The sequence below is a fragment of the Gekko japonicus genome, unplaced genomic scaffold (assembly GCF_001447785.1).
Source record: "Gekko japonicus isolate JY-2015 unplaced genomic scaffold, Gekko_japonicus_V1.1 scaffold101, whole genome shotgun sequence".
In the NCBI taxonomy this organism is placed as follows: Eukaryota; Metazoa; Chordata; class Lepidosauria; order Squamata; family Gekkonidae; genus Gekko; species Gekko japonicus.
Window position 1 is genome coordinate 1,525,663 of NW_015165238.1, and position 16,568 is coordinate 1,542,230.

Here is a 16,568-nt window from a genome sequence, read left to right on the forward strand (position 1 = left end):
ACCAACTCACCCGCAGAATATCAGTCAAATGTGCTCCTTTTTCCCCCATGGAGTATCCACAGTCTGTGTAAATCGACACACCTCCCCTAGGTAGGATTTCTTTCCCTTAGATGATATTTCAGTCTGAAGCTGTCTTGGCCCAGGACAAAACCTCATTAGAAAATAACGAAGAAAAATAATATTCCTCACCCACTGCTGTAAACCTATTCCTATTGATCTCGCGTTGCATGAGGGCTGTCACTTTCCCTTTCTTGTAAACCTCATAGCATTAAAATATGTATCTAGAAAATCCTCGAAATAGCTCGCTGTCTTGGGAGGATGAGGGGGGAAAGGTGCGTGGCTGCGGGTGAGGAAGAGGGTGGGTGGGTGGTGGTCTGCATGGGAAAACGCCCTCTGACGTTGTGCTTTGATATATTTTCATTGTATTTTCATGATGATGTTTAAACAGCTCTGCAATCTAGGTTGACCTCTTCTTTCTGGGGCAAGTCACTCAGAGCACCATTTACAGCCTTTTAAAGGTTTACTTGTGAAATGCAGCCCCACCTGGAGCCTCTGTTTCACTAACTCCTCCGCTTCTCTCCATCCTGGTGCATTTTCACACTGCCCCGGCTACCTTCTGGTTGTCTTCTTTATTATTACCTGTTTCCGCTTGGCTTGTCTTAATCTTCCAAGGTTAGCCTGATTATAAACAATGGTCTTTATTTCCCCTTCTAGAAGTAGAAACATATCATTTCCCAGTCTAAAATAGATGTTCACCGTTTGTACTCTGGCTGTAGGTATCTTACTCTATAACATACCCAAAGTGGTTACTAAGAGGGGGAGGGGGCTTGGGGAATAGGACAAAGAGGCCAGAAAACCTGTCGGAAAAGGTCACAGAGCCCCTCCCCATTATTTAAATTCAACCAAATAGGACAATGGACTTTAAGAACTAATCGGGGTTGGGGTTTTTTTAATGATAAACATGGCCACCTTTTCAAACAGTACAGTACCCAGGACACTTTTCTGACACCCCAAAACCTGTAACTGAGCTCCTGGAAGACATAGTACTAGGCCTCTGAGTTATTTCTTTGTAAACAAAGCAACAATTTATAGTGCTGTGAAGGGCTTTTCCCCTTTCCCAAGCTCGGTTTTCTCACACTGATGTATCTTCTTGCTATATTTAAAAAGATGCCCCCCCCTAAATTGTCCCCTCCCCTCCCCACAAAAAAAACCCTTACTCAACATTGTTGTTTTTAAACCTCACTTTTTAAAGAGGAGGTTTTTTGGGACACAAACTGCCTGCCATGTTGCCTACTGACCCATAATCAAAATGCAGTGACCTTCTACCCTTTTTCTGCCCCTTGACCCATCCAGAATTCAATGCAGCCTTTATAAATTTGCAAATCCTTGGACGTAAAGGGGATTTGGGGAGGCTTTGTTCTGCGAGGGTCCTCAAAGTGTGCATTTTTAATTAGACACAAAGGTGCAGCAAACAAAGGCGGAGGAACACGATTGTGCTACTTAGGTACAGGTGGGCAAACGCCTAAACCGGAGTGGAAAAGATATAGTGCAAAACAAACAAACAAACAAACCCATCCTGACTTGCAGCAGAAAAAAGCCCACCCACCCCCTTTCATGGACGCAAACAGCAAAAAGGCGATTGCGAACACAGGAGATCCGAAGGTTATGGATTGCACCAAATTAGCAATGTGGTACAAATCACTTTCATGACGTCAGGAATGGCCAGGCCACAGTTTTCCAACGTTCCTCATCCCCAAGGACTGTGGGGATCCTGATGACCCGGGGAGAAGGGGGAGGGGGGAGAGATTTGATCTGAAGCTACAGGCACTTTCCCTTATCTCTCTTGCTATCAGCCAGTTTAAAGGACACCATAATTACGTTTGCGATAAAAGCAAGACAATGCCTGCCTATTTGGGCTGAATAAATAAGGAATGTTTACAGCTCTAGAATGTTTCAATGGCAATTAAAGGCTGGCAAAGAAAACCCTCTCCTTCTCCCCCTCTTACTTATTTACCCGGTGTTGTTGTTGAATCTTTGGTAATTAGAATCTTTGGTAAGGAGCAGAATGCTGGCAAGAGGAAGTGGAGAACTTTACGGGGGGAGGGGTTGCAGGAAAGACACCAACTTCAAACGTCAACAGTATTCCTTCGGTTTTTTGTCCGTTTGTTTTATTTCTCCCGCAGCACATGTGCACAGATTGGGAGGGGGGGGGAGGAGAGCGACTCTCGTGGTTAGAGTCACCGAACAGACTGAAAGAATCAGATCCACTCCTTGGGGCACCGGGGATATTAAAATATGGGGGGGGGGGGGAGGGGCCAGTCCTGCTCTGGTTTCGACCCACAACCGGAATCCAGAGATGCCTAAGAGCTCCCAGAGGGTGTTGGTTGGCAATCAGTGCCTTCCTTCCGTGTATCTGGGAGCCCTGGAAACCGAAGGCGGCTGAAAACCTATCCCATTTGCTAAAACACGAGGATCAATTCAAATATCCATTGTATCAGCAAACCTCACTATAATCAGATTAAAGCAAGGTTTTGGGCACCAGCGCCTGCAAGGCTGAGCATTAACGAACCAGTGGAATAAAAGAAGGCAGAAAATGGGCTTTTTTCAACATTACGTTCTGAGACCAAATCCAAGCCAACACCAATAATTTGCATGGACAACAGAATCCCCCCTTGAAAACTCCGCTCTCCTCCCCCCATACATTTCTTCAAGCTGCCACCATAACATAAACTTTCCACCGTGCTTTTCTACGACCAGCTCATTTATTTTCATTTCATGATTCAAAACTTTTCTCCCTCAGGTGGGTTAAAATAGAAGGGTGGTGGATTTCAAACGCAAATCGGTTTGTTTTTTAACACATTGCTCTTGAGGAAATAGTATGGAGCAAGCTTCTCTTTCTTTCTTCCTTTGCCTTTCTCAAAATTAAATTACTAAGAAAGAGTTCCTTATTTCCTTAAGGCGATTGGGGCAAAGAGAGTGGCAAAAAAGAAAAAAGAAAAGAAAAAAATCCGAGTGTACGCGTAGCTCGCTGGCTAGTTGCAGGCCCCCTTCCCTTTTGAAAGTTTAGACCTTCAATACCCTCGATTCTACTGGCAGAATTAGGATGGCCTTGGAGGGTCCTAAACGTGACCATTCACTTAGGCGGGGGGCTACAGCTCGCAACAACGTGCTCGGCAACTTAATCTTGCACCCAAAAGGGCAGGGAGCGCAAAAGAATGGAACAGAAACTCTCCCGGCATTTCTAGTCCCTTTCCAAGGTGGATTGTGTATTTTGCAGTCGATGGGAACGTCTGGATTTCACAGCAATAAGGAGAGAAGGTAAGTGTTTATCCTCCTAGCCGCTAGTTCACGGGGAAACAATGAAAGAACAAAGGGAACCACTTCTCCTTGGCTCTGCATTTTCTTCCTCCATTTCCCCGAGAGAAAGCACCGAAGGGGGATGGGGAAGGGAGGAGGAGGAGAGAACGCGAGTAACTTTCTGTTTTTAGAAAACGGGCAGCGAACGGCAGATTTGAGAAATAAGAGAAGTGCGCGCCGATTTGAAATCAACAAACCCCACTGCTCGCCGCTCACTTCTCCCGACAGCCGTTGCTGTCGCGGGCTCGGCAGCTCAGCCCAAAGTTGTCGATTTCATGGCTGTGGAACGAAGGAGTCTCCAGCGGCACGGGCGCCCGAGCATCGCCACCCTCCCTTCCTCAAAGGGTAGCCCGGGTTTGGGCCCAGAGAGTTTCCGGGCTCAGCCGGGACCGAGGAAGCTGTGCCAAACCGGAGAGAGCGAGACTGCAAAGAGGATCTCGTCGCGGGAAGAAACTTCCCGGGCAATTCTCCGCCGCTCCTCGAGCAGAGGGACGGGGTGGACTGGGTGTGCTGGTGTGTTGGGGAGGTGCGGGTCTCTCACAGCTAGGCTTCCTTTTAGACCCCCGGGGCCTGGACCTTGCGGGCTAAGAAGTCCCCCCGCCCCGCCCCGGGAAACCTTAGTTTGTTGGGAGAGCCGTCCCGAGCCCAGGACCCGGCTTGCTCCCTGTTGCAGCAGCCGCCGCCGCCGCGGAGAGGAGGGGAAGAGAGGAATGCAGCTCCATGTTTATAGCCCTCCCGCTCCGCCGCATTGTCCGGGAGCAGTGGGGGGAGGAGATTGAGGCTGCCTGGCGGCCCCCAACTTCTGGTTAGGCAAATACACGGCATTACATGGCTGCCTGGCAGCGGCCACTCCGCTTCCCCCCGAGGGAGGGAGGGAGGCGCTGAAAAGAAGCCGCGCGGAAAGCGCCGCTGAAAACCACCAACAGCACCGCGGCTGAGCCTGGGGCTCCTGTCTGGGATTCTTCCATTCATTCACCCGGGCGCGGGGGGGCGGGGCCTTCAGGCCGCTGACCTTTCACCTCCTGCCTCCTTCCCTTCTCCCTCCCCCCGCCCCGCGTTTCCTTTTACCGCTCGGCCACTTGCTTACCCACAATCCACCGCGCCAGGCGCGCTCGTGCCGAGCTCGAGCCTCTCGTAATCGCCCCTCTCAACCCCGCCCACTTCGCCTCTCCCCCTGCACGGCTCCCGGGCTCAAAGCTAGGCAGTACCTGCCGGAGGATGCAGTTCTCTGCACCCACGCTGGGGGCAGCCACTCACAAACGAGGTGCTGTGCAGCAAGCCGGGGAGCTTTCCTAAGGAGAAATAATAATAACCTCTCTATATATATATTAGCCAAGGGTCCCTCTGCTTGCGGATAGTTATTTCGTAGATCTCCACACTTGGGGTTGCAGAAAAATGCAAAAAGTTTTTTAAAATGCACAGGGGAATTAAACCCCCCCTATTTAAAAACAACAACAACAACGAGTTGTTTGCGCTTGCGCAGTCCAGACTCCTGGTCCCCCAAGCCGGACCGCCGGGTCCTTCCCAGGCAAGAGGCCTCCCGACAGCGAGCAAGATGGCCATGGAGCTGGGGCTGCCGCCACCGCCAGGCCCTTCCCAAGCAGCGGGCCCCCCCATAGCCAGCAACACAACCCTGGACTGGCGGGGAGGGGCCGCCGCCACCGGATCCCTCCCAGGCCAGCGGCCTCCCCACTGTTGGAAAAATTAGGAAGCCGCAGAAAGGGAGGCAGAAGAGGGGGAGATTGCGTGTGTGTGTGTGGGGGAGAGAAATAGGAGAGAAAGAGAGGGGCAGACTGAGAAGGGGTGGGGGAAAGAGGACATTGTCTGAGAAGGGCTAGGGTAAGAGAGGGGTGAGACATACAAGGGGAGAGGAGAAAGGGGGTGAGAAAGAATTCCTAGAGAAGGGGTAGGGAGGAAAGTTGACACAGAAGGGGTGAAAGGAGACGGGGAGGTGAGGGAAGACTGATAGATAAGGGGTGGGTGCAGAAAGACAGAAGGGAACTTTGACAGAGAAGGGGGGAGAGGGAAGTAAAGGTGGGGGAAATGCCCCCTCCCTGCAAGTTTCTTGCGGCTCTACCCTTGTAGTAGTAGTAGTAGTAGTAGTAGTATCATTCTCCGGTCACAACAGTTCCAAGCCTAACTTGATCGTCCTGTTTATTCTGGTGGGGCTAATTTTCAAATCATGTATTCAAGATTGGGGGCTGCTGTCTGCATTAATTATACGTAATTATTAATGATAATTTCCGACCTCAATAATTTGAGCACAACTAAAGCTTTTCATAAATCAGGATTATTAACCAAAAACAATGGTTAATACGGTTGAAGAAGAAAGGAGGCTCCTAAAAGGCCAAGCGATTGCGCGCGGGCGGGGTGGGGGGGGTGGGGATTTGGGCTTTTTATTCCAAATTCCTCTACCGATATCAGGAAAAATGCAGTGGCAGGGAATCGTCGTTGGGAATTATTTCTATTATGATGAGTCACGGCACTTCCTACTCAGCATTTCACAGACGTCAGTCATCCCGCCCTCCCCAGTTTCCCCAGAGCCAAGCTTTGAAGCAAAAGGTTCAGAACTCTTTGTTTCTGCTTTTTCTTCCAGACTGTGGTGTGGGGGGAAGGGAAGGGGAGGGGTGGCAACCGGCAAAAACAGGTCACTGGGTTACTTGCTTCCTCATCCTTCAGCTCTTAGCAATTGTCTCTCCACGCCCCAAGAAAGGGACACCCCTTCACCACCCTATCTCCTTTAAAGAAAGAATACTTTTATCGAACATAGAGCAAGACGAGACCTGAGATCGAGGAGGATTTGCAACGTGCACGTTCTAAAGGCATGTGGAGGCACCCAGATCTGGAATGGCCTTTGGTTTTTCTCAATCGGATTTTTCCTCCTGGGGAGGCTAGGAACTCACAACTTCTTCTCTGGAGATTTCACAGCTAAGGATGATTTTTCATAGCTTTAGTTAATGCTGCAGATGCCGAGGCGACACTACGTCTTTCTTCCCAGTTCTGACTTTGCGTCTCTCCAGAGTTTAGGGCATAGCTCAGAGCTCTTACGTACACGTGCGGGAGGGAACAGCATCTGGAATATCTTCAGGTCACTGCCTGATTGGTGGTTTGTTTTTGGTTTTTTTAAAGTCTTTCTAGCCTGGGATATCACGACAAGACCAGAGGACAAAGTGCAGCGTAAGAGCAGCCCTGGGTAGAGTTCTCAGAGGTCCATGGCTGGGGAGCGGGGAGAGAGAGGTGCTAGAGGAAGAGACGCTTCGGGACAGCCTCCCAATCGCAGCTTTCAGAAAAGCAGCCAGAAGTGTAAAAGACCAGAACAAGGGAGACCCACTGCAGACAAGCAGGGAAACCCTCCTGAGTTAGCCAGGAGATACTGCCCTGAGATTTAAAGATCGGCGGGATTTTAATGTAAAGCCATAGCAGTATTGCCACAAATGGCATCGCCACACGGATGCTTTGAGAAATTCTTGCTGGCGATACAACCGATATAAGCACATCCTGCAGATGGGAGAACAGCTCTTTGTCACCCTTAATAAAATGGAATGAAAGCCCGACATTCCGTGGATGGTCAAATCCAGATCAAGGCTTTTGTCTTGGATGCTCACGTCCACTTCCACAGGGAGGCAGGAAAATTCGGTGCTGGTTGTTGTCTGTTGAATGTGACTGACAAGTGTTTTTAAACCAAAGGAAAAGGGCCTTCCCATTAAAATGCTCCCTTTTAACTGGCTGTTCAATCGGATTGCTACCAAAGACTTTAATCAGGGATTTTACCAGAAACAGATAAAGAATCCAGTTCTGACATTATTAACTGGTTTTCCAAATGTTAAAAATTAAGTTGATAAGGGGAGATCTGCAAGAAACTTCTCTGTCAAACTTCCCTCCTGTCTTTCTGCACCCACCCCTTATCTATATGCCTCCCCTTCTCCTTTCACCCCTTATTTTCCCCCTACCCCCTTCTCTAGGAATCCTTTCTCACCCCCTTTCTCCTTTCACCCCTTGTTTGTCTCACCCCTCTCTTACCCCAGCCCTTCTCAGACAATGTCCTCTTTCCCCCACCCCTTCTCAGTCTGCCCCTCTCTTTCTCTTCTATTTCTCCCCCCCACACACAACACAATCTCCCCCTCTTCTGCCTCCCTTTCTGCGGCTTCCTAATTTTTCCAACAGTGGGGAGGATGCTGACCTGGGAGGGATCCGCCAGCGGTGTCCCCTCCCCGCCAGTCCAGGGCTGTGTTGCTGACTGTGGGGAAGTTGGCCACTGAGCGAAGCTCCAAGTCTGGCTTGGGGGACCAAGAGTCCAGACTGCACAAGTGCTGACAACTCGTTTCTTTTATTTGGGGGGGTTTAACCCCCCCTGTGTATTTTTAAAAACTTTTTACATTTTCCTGCAACTCTGGGGAGTACTCCAAGTGTGCAGAAAAACCTCTTTACCCTCCATGTTCCCCAGATCTGCAGAAATAAGTTATCCACATGTAGAGGGACCCTTCACTATTCGATATATAGATATTTTATTTATTGGACAGTGTTAAAGTGGGTTCACCCCCTTCCCCAGCTTTCCCGCTTCGGCACCAGAATGTTTGGATCTGGATACTAATCATATTGGACAGGGTTAAAGTGGGTTCACCCCTTTCCCCAGCTTTCCTTCTTTGGTACCAGAATGTTTGGATCTGGATACTAATCAAGGCAAAAGATTTGGGTTTAAATCCATTAACATTCTGTTCCAAAAAGCATTACTTGGGAGTAAATTCCATGAAATTATTTGCACTTGTAAGTTTACAATCTGAAATGTAAGACTTGCCTCCCCATCTATTTTTTCTGAATGGACCTTGTTGGACTACTCAGAGGAAGAACAAGTTACTAACAGCCTGGTACTAAACACAAGGAACCCTGGCCTCTGTTTGGATGGCACCGTGACAATGTAATTCTTTATAGAGTTATTCTAGGGTTACTCCCGTCTGCTCACAGAAATCAATGCTTTAGACTGGTCTTCTGGGCCTCATTTGGAAGTGGACACCAAAGCAGTCAGAGAGCTGTTGATAGTTAAATGTTTCTAGGACTGAGTATTCAGACTGCTAACCAGCTTAAATTCATCTGTTTAAGACTGAAGTTTTATGCATACTTTCTTCAGCGTTCCAGAAATTCAGTAGGCTTTCCTTCCAAGCAGGGCAGAACTTCCTCATAACTGGGTAGTGCATCAGGTTTCCCTTTAAGTGTTTCCAATTTCCCTTAATTCACATCTCTCCTTTTCCACATTCCACATTTTAGCCCTGCCAATGCAGATTACAAACTAACGTTTCAGACGCAAATGTATTTGAATATTTGTAACAGGTACAAGAAAATTAAAAGCACGTTAAAAGTAATGCTTCCTGATACCACAGTATTTTTTAATTGTGGTGTGTGTGTGTAGGGGATGAAGGAGGTAGCTGTAAGTTTATCAGCGTCAAAACAGAAGTGCTTGCAACACAATAATGGCTCCGTTCACACGGCAAAATTGCCGTGGGAGAGGCGCGGATGGTGGGCGGATTATCCAGGCGTGATCACAGCCCAACATCTGGGAAGTGGAGCTCACCGATGGCTTACCGCCGACAATGCGCGTTAAAAAACTAGTACCTCCGAGGTACTAGTAAACGTTTGCCATTGGCTGTGGTGTGATCAAGCCAGCGGGAAGCATTCCCCTCCGGTCCCTCATTTACCTGCCGGCGCCGAGGGAAGGACGGCGCGTCTGATCGTGTAATCACGCATCAAACTGCGCCGGGGTGATTAGCCACGCCTCCCCCCTGCGATATCCGGCCTGTGTGACTGGGACCAAGGTTGAAAGCATCCTTCCTCACTTTCTCCAAAATATAGTAACAGAACCAAACCCAGCTGCAGTATCTTTAGGTTTATGTTTAAATTATAAATAGCATTGAACAGAATTTGTTTGAGTCTATCTTTGTCTATCTTGACATCTAAAAACGTGCCCCCCCCTTTTAAATTGGCTTGTTGGAAACCTATGGTCTTTTGGGCCCTGGGCAAATCTATCTTGTTTTCAGACAGAGCTAAAATAGAATGGGAATTAAATGTACTCCAGGAGTGAGCATGGCACCTGGAAACTGAAAGGCCTGGATTTCACCCAGTTCAGGAATCAAAAATAACTGGGGGCTTCAACCCCTGTTCCTAAGATTTACTTCAGAGAAAACATGCCAAGGCTCGGCTGTAGGTGGGTTGCTGGCTCGGCAGTGACCCTCCAGGATTTTGCTGCTTGGGGTTAGATGAAGCTGAGGAGGCTCCAGGGACAGGCCTTGTCTTGTTGTGATCGATCGCCTGTCCCATCCGCCAGAAACGCGCTCCTCTGCGCTCAGTGGCTGGTTTGGTTTTGGTCGCGGCGGGCGCTGGGGAAGAGGGGCTGTGTGGCCACATCGGAAGAAATGCCGAGGGTGGCTTTTCCTCTAGGCAGCGGCGCTAGAGCGAGAGGAGGAAATAATCATAATAATAAGCAGGACTGGGGCCAGCTGGCAGGGCAGTGGCAGCAAAGGGATTTTGCACGGGAGTCTCCTCGGGTCGGCCTAATTGGAACCCCGGACCTCGGACGGGAGACGAAGAGCGGCGCTGGCGGGCAGCCAAGCCAATAATCCTCCGCCTCCCTCCCTGCTCCGAGCCCTTTGCATTGTGCTTGATGAGAGAGGTTGAGGGTGAGCAGGTGAAAGAATGAATTTGTGGGTGTCGCTTACAAAATGAGAGTCAATTGAGAGGCCTGCTTGTGGAGGACTAAGCCGGCTGGCGGGAGGGCTCAGAAGAAGCTGCTCCTCGGAGAGGCGAGCGCCGCGGCGAGAGGCCGGGCCGGGCCGGGCCTAGCGAGGCCGGCCGGCGGTTCAGGGAGGGCTGGGCCCAGGAAGGGCGCCAGGAGGGGACGCCGAGAGCGCAAAGGGATATGGGAGGGCGCCTGACGAGAGCGGAGGAAGGAGGCAAAAAGGGGGCTGCGGGCGGGGAGAGGGAGGCCGGGAGACGCCGCCGGGGAGAAGACGGCTCATTCAGGCAGGAAGTGCAGTTGCAGGGAAGGTGGCGAGTTCGCTGGCGGCCGAGGCTGCAGGAGAGGAAGTGGAGCCCCGGCTGCCGAGCCGCCTCCATTGGTTGCAGGGAAGCCGCCGCCGCCCGTCGATATCAACAGTCGGGGGAGATGGCGCGAATTTGTGTGTTCTGTTTCTCTCTCTATCTCCACCCCCCCGTCTCCCCTCAGCAGCTCGCGAAACAAACGGGGAAAGCAGTAGAAGACAGCTCGTTTATTTTTATCCACTCGAGGGAAGAAGCGGCAGTAGGCTGCGGCTCACGTGGGCCGGGGAAAGTAGAGACCCCACCAGGGAGAGCGTTGGATGGATACGAAGGGAAACATCTGTCTCTCTCTCTGTGTGTATGGGGTGGGTGGGTTTCTAGAACAGGATTTTCAAGGGGAGGGGATCCCGGCAGGAAGGAACTCGGGGGAAAGACTAAATGCTGAAATAATTAAATTTACTAAGGGAGAGGGTGGTAAAGAACGCGAGTGTTAGTTCTCAAAATGGATAAAGTTTTGTCTTGTTCGTTTCAAATGCTCTCGACAAAAATTCAGTTAGCTACGGATGAAAGGGTCTGTTCCTCTTAAAAAGTGGGGTTTCCCCCCCAAAAAAACAAAGGACGACTCTTTGTCCTCTACAAACATAAAATGTAAAAACTATTTCTCGACCATCAGCTTGATTTTTGGTAATGTAAATATCTCAGAAAAATATATATATTTTCCCACAAGTGTTGATGATTTGTCTTTGAAAAAGAGAACTGAAGGGGGGGGGAGGATGTTGGAGGGGACCGGCTTCATCACAAAGGGGAAGAGAGGAACAGCGGCTACGTTTCTCAGAAAAGGGACAATTTAATACTTTGAAACGGATTAAATACATATTTGCATAAATACTTTCTAGGAAAAAAGTATTCTTGGTTCGTTTCACAGAGATTGAAGGTATTTTAAAATACAGTATCTAAATATTGTATTTCCGTCTGCTGGGGGGGGGAAAGCATTTTACTTGAGTTCTGAACAGCAGTATTACTAAGCACCAGGTCTCGGAAAACATTTGGTAGCTAGTCCGGATGCTGTGTATATACCGACATTTTTGTTTTTTGATTTTCCTTTTTTCTTTGTCAACTTGGTATGTTCAGACCCTTCAGACAGAAGGCAATGATGATGCATCTGAGCAACGTTACTCAAAAAATATTTTAAGTTAGCAACGTGACTATTTCAAAGAACTAGGGTTTAACATATTATAAGCTTTCTACTTACTTTCCCCCTTGATGGTCATGCATCTTTATCTATCACCCAGTACATCAATTTTCAGCATGTGCCTCTGAAGAGAGTAATTTAAAGGTACATTGTTTTTTGAAAGTGGATTTTCATAGCAGGATTTAAATATATATAAGAAGAAAAATGTTTGAAACAAGGCGAACACCATGCTGTTTGTTTTTTTTAAATTTCACGTCCACATCTTACTCTTCTTATGAGCAATAATAGTAGCAGTTCCCCAATATTCCTCTTCCTCTAATGGGTCAGTGTTGTTTTTTTTAATAAGAAGAGCACGATGTTTTTAAAAAAATCACATTCCGACTCTGAAGTGCGGCAGTGAGACTGACAAAAAGTGATCCGAGGCTTGTGCCCTTAATTCGCTCGGAATGTTAAGCTTCCCGAGATACTCCCCGCCTATGCGATCGTGTTAGTTTTTCTGTACGTTTGTAGGTTTTTAATAGTTAAAAATCAGTATGTGGCAGCAACAGTGCCTATGCCTTTGTAAAACTGAGTTTAAAATAAAAGGCCTGTACTGGGAATAACGCGATGTTGGAAAAAGGTTTTTTTTTTTTTAAGGTTACATTTAGTAGCTTCTTTTATGGATACAATACAACTAATTAACATATTCTGGGGCGTGTTTTTGAAATTGGGAGGTAGTGGCCTCTGCTTGAAGACAAAACTTTACATACAGCCAATAACGATTCTGCCCAAGTGAGGCTAATCCAAGTTAATATAATCGATATTGACTGCAACTATGCCTCATGCATTGCAAGCTCTTTGCACCTCCAAGCAAAAGTTATATTTCTTTTTCCTGTGTACATTTTAACTTATTATAAATAAGTTATTAGGACGTATTCAGATTGAAATAGTTTTGTATTTCAGATGCTTGATTGCAAAGGAAACACCTTTCTCAACAGAACCCTCCCCCCCAGCTGTAACTGAAAAAGAGGAAATACAACTTGGGTCTGTTGACAAAAATATGCAGCAATACAAACTTTGGCTTTTGTGCACAAAATGTATGCATTGCAGACATTTCAAGTTTTGTTTTGGGGGAGGGGAAGGGATGAGGTGAAAGACGTGATGCAAAACAAAGTAAAAATCCATAATGTTTAAAATCTTTATTAGCTTCTCCCCAAAAAATGCATCAAAAGTACAGTTAGCCTAAATCCTAGAATTAACTAACCCAGTTTTTTCTCTCCCAAAGATTAGCAAAGTATTAGTATTAAATATGACTTGTCAAAGTTTGTTTCATGTTTTAGAATAGATAGTCTTTTTCATATAAACTGAGTAGCATATTTAAATAGATAACATTATAAATTAGTTCCTCAGTGTAAATCATCACTCTGTAGCTAAAGGAATGTCAACTCATTGGTTAAGAAATAAATCCTCACAACAAATTCTTTATTTAGAATTTTAAATTTAAGGTTTTGCATTCAAGAAAAACCTTTATTTCATGTTAACAGAAAATCTCAGACTGAAATTAACAATTAAATACCCCATTGCGGTAACAGAAGCGGTACTTGAAAAACAACTATTTCATCTATTGGTGTTGCTACTTAAATAGCATTTGTCAAAAGCCTCCTGGATGCATTAAAAACAACTTCTCAGTGAAAGTAACGCTTTTAAAATGTAGAATTTAAGGGAGATTCAAACAATATCTTCCCAGTAAGTCTTACATTAACAGGCAATTTTGACAGCACACAGCTGACACAACCTTCTACATACAAATCGCAAGATGTGGAAATATACTTAATGATAGTTTAAAGTTTAAGTTCTCCATATATCTGGTGTTGCTGAAAAGTAATCCTGATTTATGTGTACATGCACAGGGAAAGAAGGGAGAACTATATTTTAACTGGTGGTAGTTTAGCCAAGAATCCTAAAAACACATTTACTTAGGAAACTAAGTTCCATTTAAATAAATTGGAAAGTCAACTTATTTGGGACTGAGGTGCTGAGCACACAACAGGAACGGCATGGTGTGGGTATATGTGCACATGCACAAATACATCTAGTGTAGGTTAGCAGGCTATATATCTCATAACTGGGCATGGGCATAAATAGTTTGTTGAATCTAAGCCAATATAGCATTTAAAACACATTAATGTGCATGAGTCAAAACACAAGTGTTGCACACACTGCATATTGTGTGGACTGGCTATTATGCTTTCATTCCCAGGATTAAACAAACAACATTAACATTTATTTTGATTAATACTAGCTTCAAGTTTAGCAGTCAGATACAGAAGGCAATGGAAGTGTGATTATTTTAAATAAATGTAAATATCAGCTTCCATACTTACAATCAACAAATAATTGTATTCCTCAGAATGTCTTTACAACCACATACTTTCTTGCACATCATAGCTCTTTGCACCCAGGTAAGGACTGAATAAGCAATACAGATTCAATTATAAAAATCATGGCAAAAGTTGTTAAGAATAGCCTTCAGGCAAACATTTATTCCCACCCCCAACTCCTCCAAAACAAACAGCCCTGACATGACTCTTCTATTCCTCTTCACCCCTGCTAATTATTTTCAACATAGCAGGGAAAAGGGATGTTTATTCAAAGGGTTTATTTTTTATTTACCGCAAATATATATTAAAAATTGCATCTGATTTAATTGATAGCATGTTCCTGACAAAGATGTGATTAAGCAATATAAAATGTGTTGCTGATTCTGGTTTTAAGAATAATTAGCAAAATATAAAGGAAAGAAAGAGCTGTTTAGGTAATTATAATTTTAAGGTGATATTAGTTGGTGTTTAAATTGTAAGATTCAAGTGCTGCAGTAAGTCAAGAGTCCTGAAAACATTTTTTTCCCTAGGCATATTTCATTTTAGTATTGAAATGATGAAATGTTTTCAGCAACATTTAAATAGTTTTGCTATTTGCTCCTTATTGTTTCCATTGATAATAAAGGTAAATAAAATAGATAAAACTAAAATAATAAACACTGCAAAAACATGTATAGATTCCTTTCTTAGGAACTGACTGAATTTTTACAAACGTTATAGATTAGTTTTAGAATACAAATACTTAACAATTTTGAAGTGCAATATAATTCTCGACCAATGCTTTCTTTCCTGTTCTAATGACTGTACTCCTAAACATGTATTTGCATGAACCCTGGCATAAACTGTGGTTCTTATTAAAAAATCCCTATATCTTGTCAGCCTTCACAATGACTATATTCATAAAGCGCATCCCAACCCTAAACATGCAACTTGAAAGTAATTTCCATTGATTTCAGTCAAACTGGCTTCCAAGTAGTGTGTTTAGGAATGGTATGTAAAAGGTTTTCTGCACTTCCATATCACATGGATGTTAATGGGATACTATGTGTAGTACATTGTAGTAAAGCTATTCTCTTCCTATTTTGCATTTCAATGGTTCCTTCCAAATGCATTGTTTTACAAAACCACCAAAAGGCTATCTACATTTTGCCATCAAGTTTTCTGTAATGCTATAAAGTAGACATCATGTTTTTTTCAGTTCATGTATTTTAATCTCATCAACTGAACTAAAAATAAGACATTAAAAATAAAGCCAACAGTGTAGCAGATTGCAGATTGATAAAATGTTTGTAAAATGAAGTTTTAGATTTGTAATTATGTTTATATGCAGCACAGAACTATCTAGAAAGTAGCTTTGTTTCACTCACAAATAGGTATTTTACAACATTCTAATCTTTATTTTTTGACAGCTGTTGTAGTATGGTTACAATTAACATTGTTTTACACTTCAGGAAGGACCAAATTTTAAATTAACTGATATAAGGTATAGAAACATGTGAACTGTAGCAATTCTAAGCATACAATCTATACAAAACTTGTTAGCAGTACCTTCAGAATTGTTTGCAAATTGGAAGTAAAGACTGCAATTGTATTGCAATACACATTTTTCCAGAGTATTGCCTCATTCCCTTGACCATTGCATGTTTTATAAAAGATGCTTGTAGCTCTAGATTTGTTCTGAAAGCACCCATCCCAAATATCCCTGATATTTACCCTCCGTTTCTACTTAAAATCCAAATTCATTAAGCTCTCTGCATAGCTATTTATACCAGCCTCCCATAATGCTCCCTATTAGAGCCATAACTGAAAAATGCTGCCTCAGTTACAGAGGGGCTAATCAGTGGTAGGCTGGTTAGTATCTATTCGGTTTTTCTATCATACGTTTTCTGATTCCATTAAGAGTGGGAAAAAAAATATCTATGAAGAATTTCTAAAGAAGAAAAATATCAACAATTTAATCTATTAATCTAAATGCCATGGCTCTTTCGTGTATAAACAAGAGTTTAATTTAGGCCTCAGTTTTATTGTTGCAGTTAAACTTTCTGGGAATACTTTTTAAAAACATAAGCACCAACAATGGGAACTTTATTGCCCAGATCCACAGCTCAAGACTGCGGTCCTATGTATACTTACTGTGGAGGTAGAGTAAGCCCATGAATACAGTAAGACTTACTTCTGAGTAAATATGCAAAGGAATATGCTGCATATTGAAACACTGAGATGTAATTGCATTTAATCCCACTGAAGACAGTAGAACCAAATGAATTGAAATGCAAGTACTGGTTTTACAGGATCTCAGCTACTTTAAATGGAATAAAATCTTTTACAATAATTTGTTAAAATAATATGGTTTGCAAAATGTCTGGGCTTTAATAGTTACTTAATATAGTTGCAGTTTTCAGATATTGTTCTTTGGAGAGCTGGAAGACAATAAAAATATTATGTTTAGGCTGTATGACAGAAATACTGCTGTCCATTCTACATTAGTTTACTCATGCATTTTTTCTCTTCCTAAGGCATCAATTTGTAATTTTGTGTGACTGCTGTTTTGGTATGATATTTAAATTTGTGAATTGTCTCAGACAGTAAGACTTTCAGGGATACTATGGGTGAATGCTTGAGGCATGTCCAGC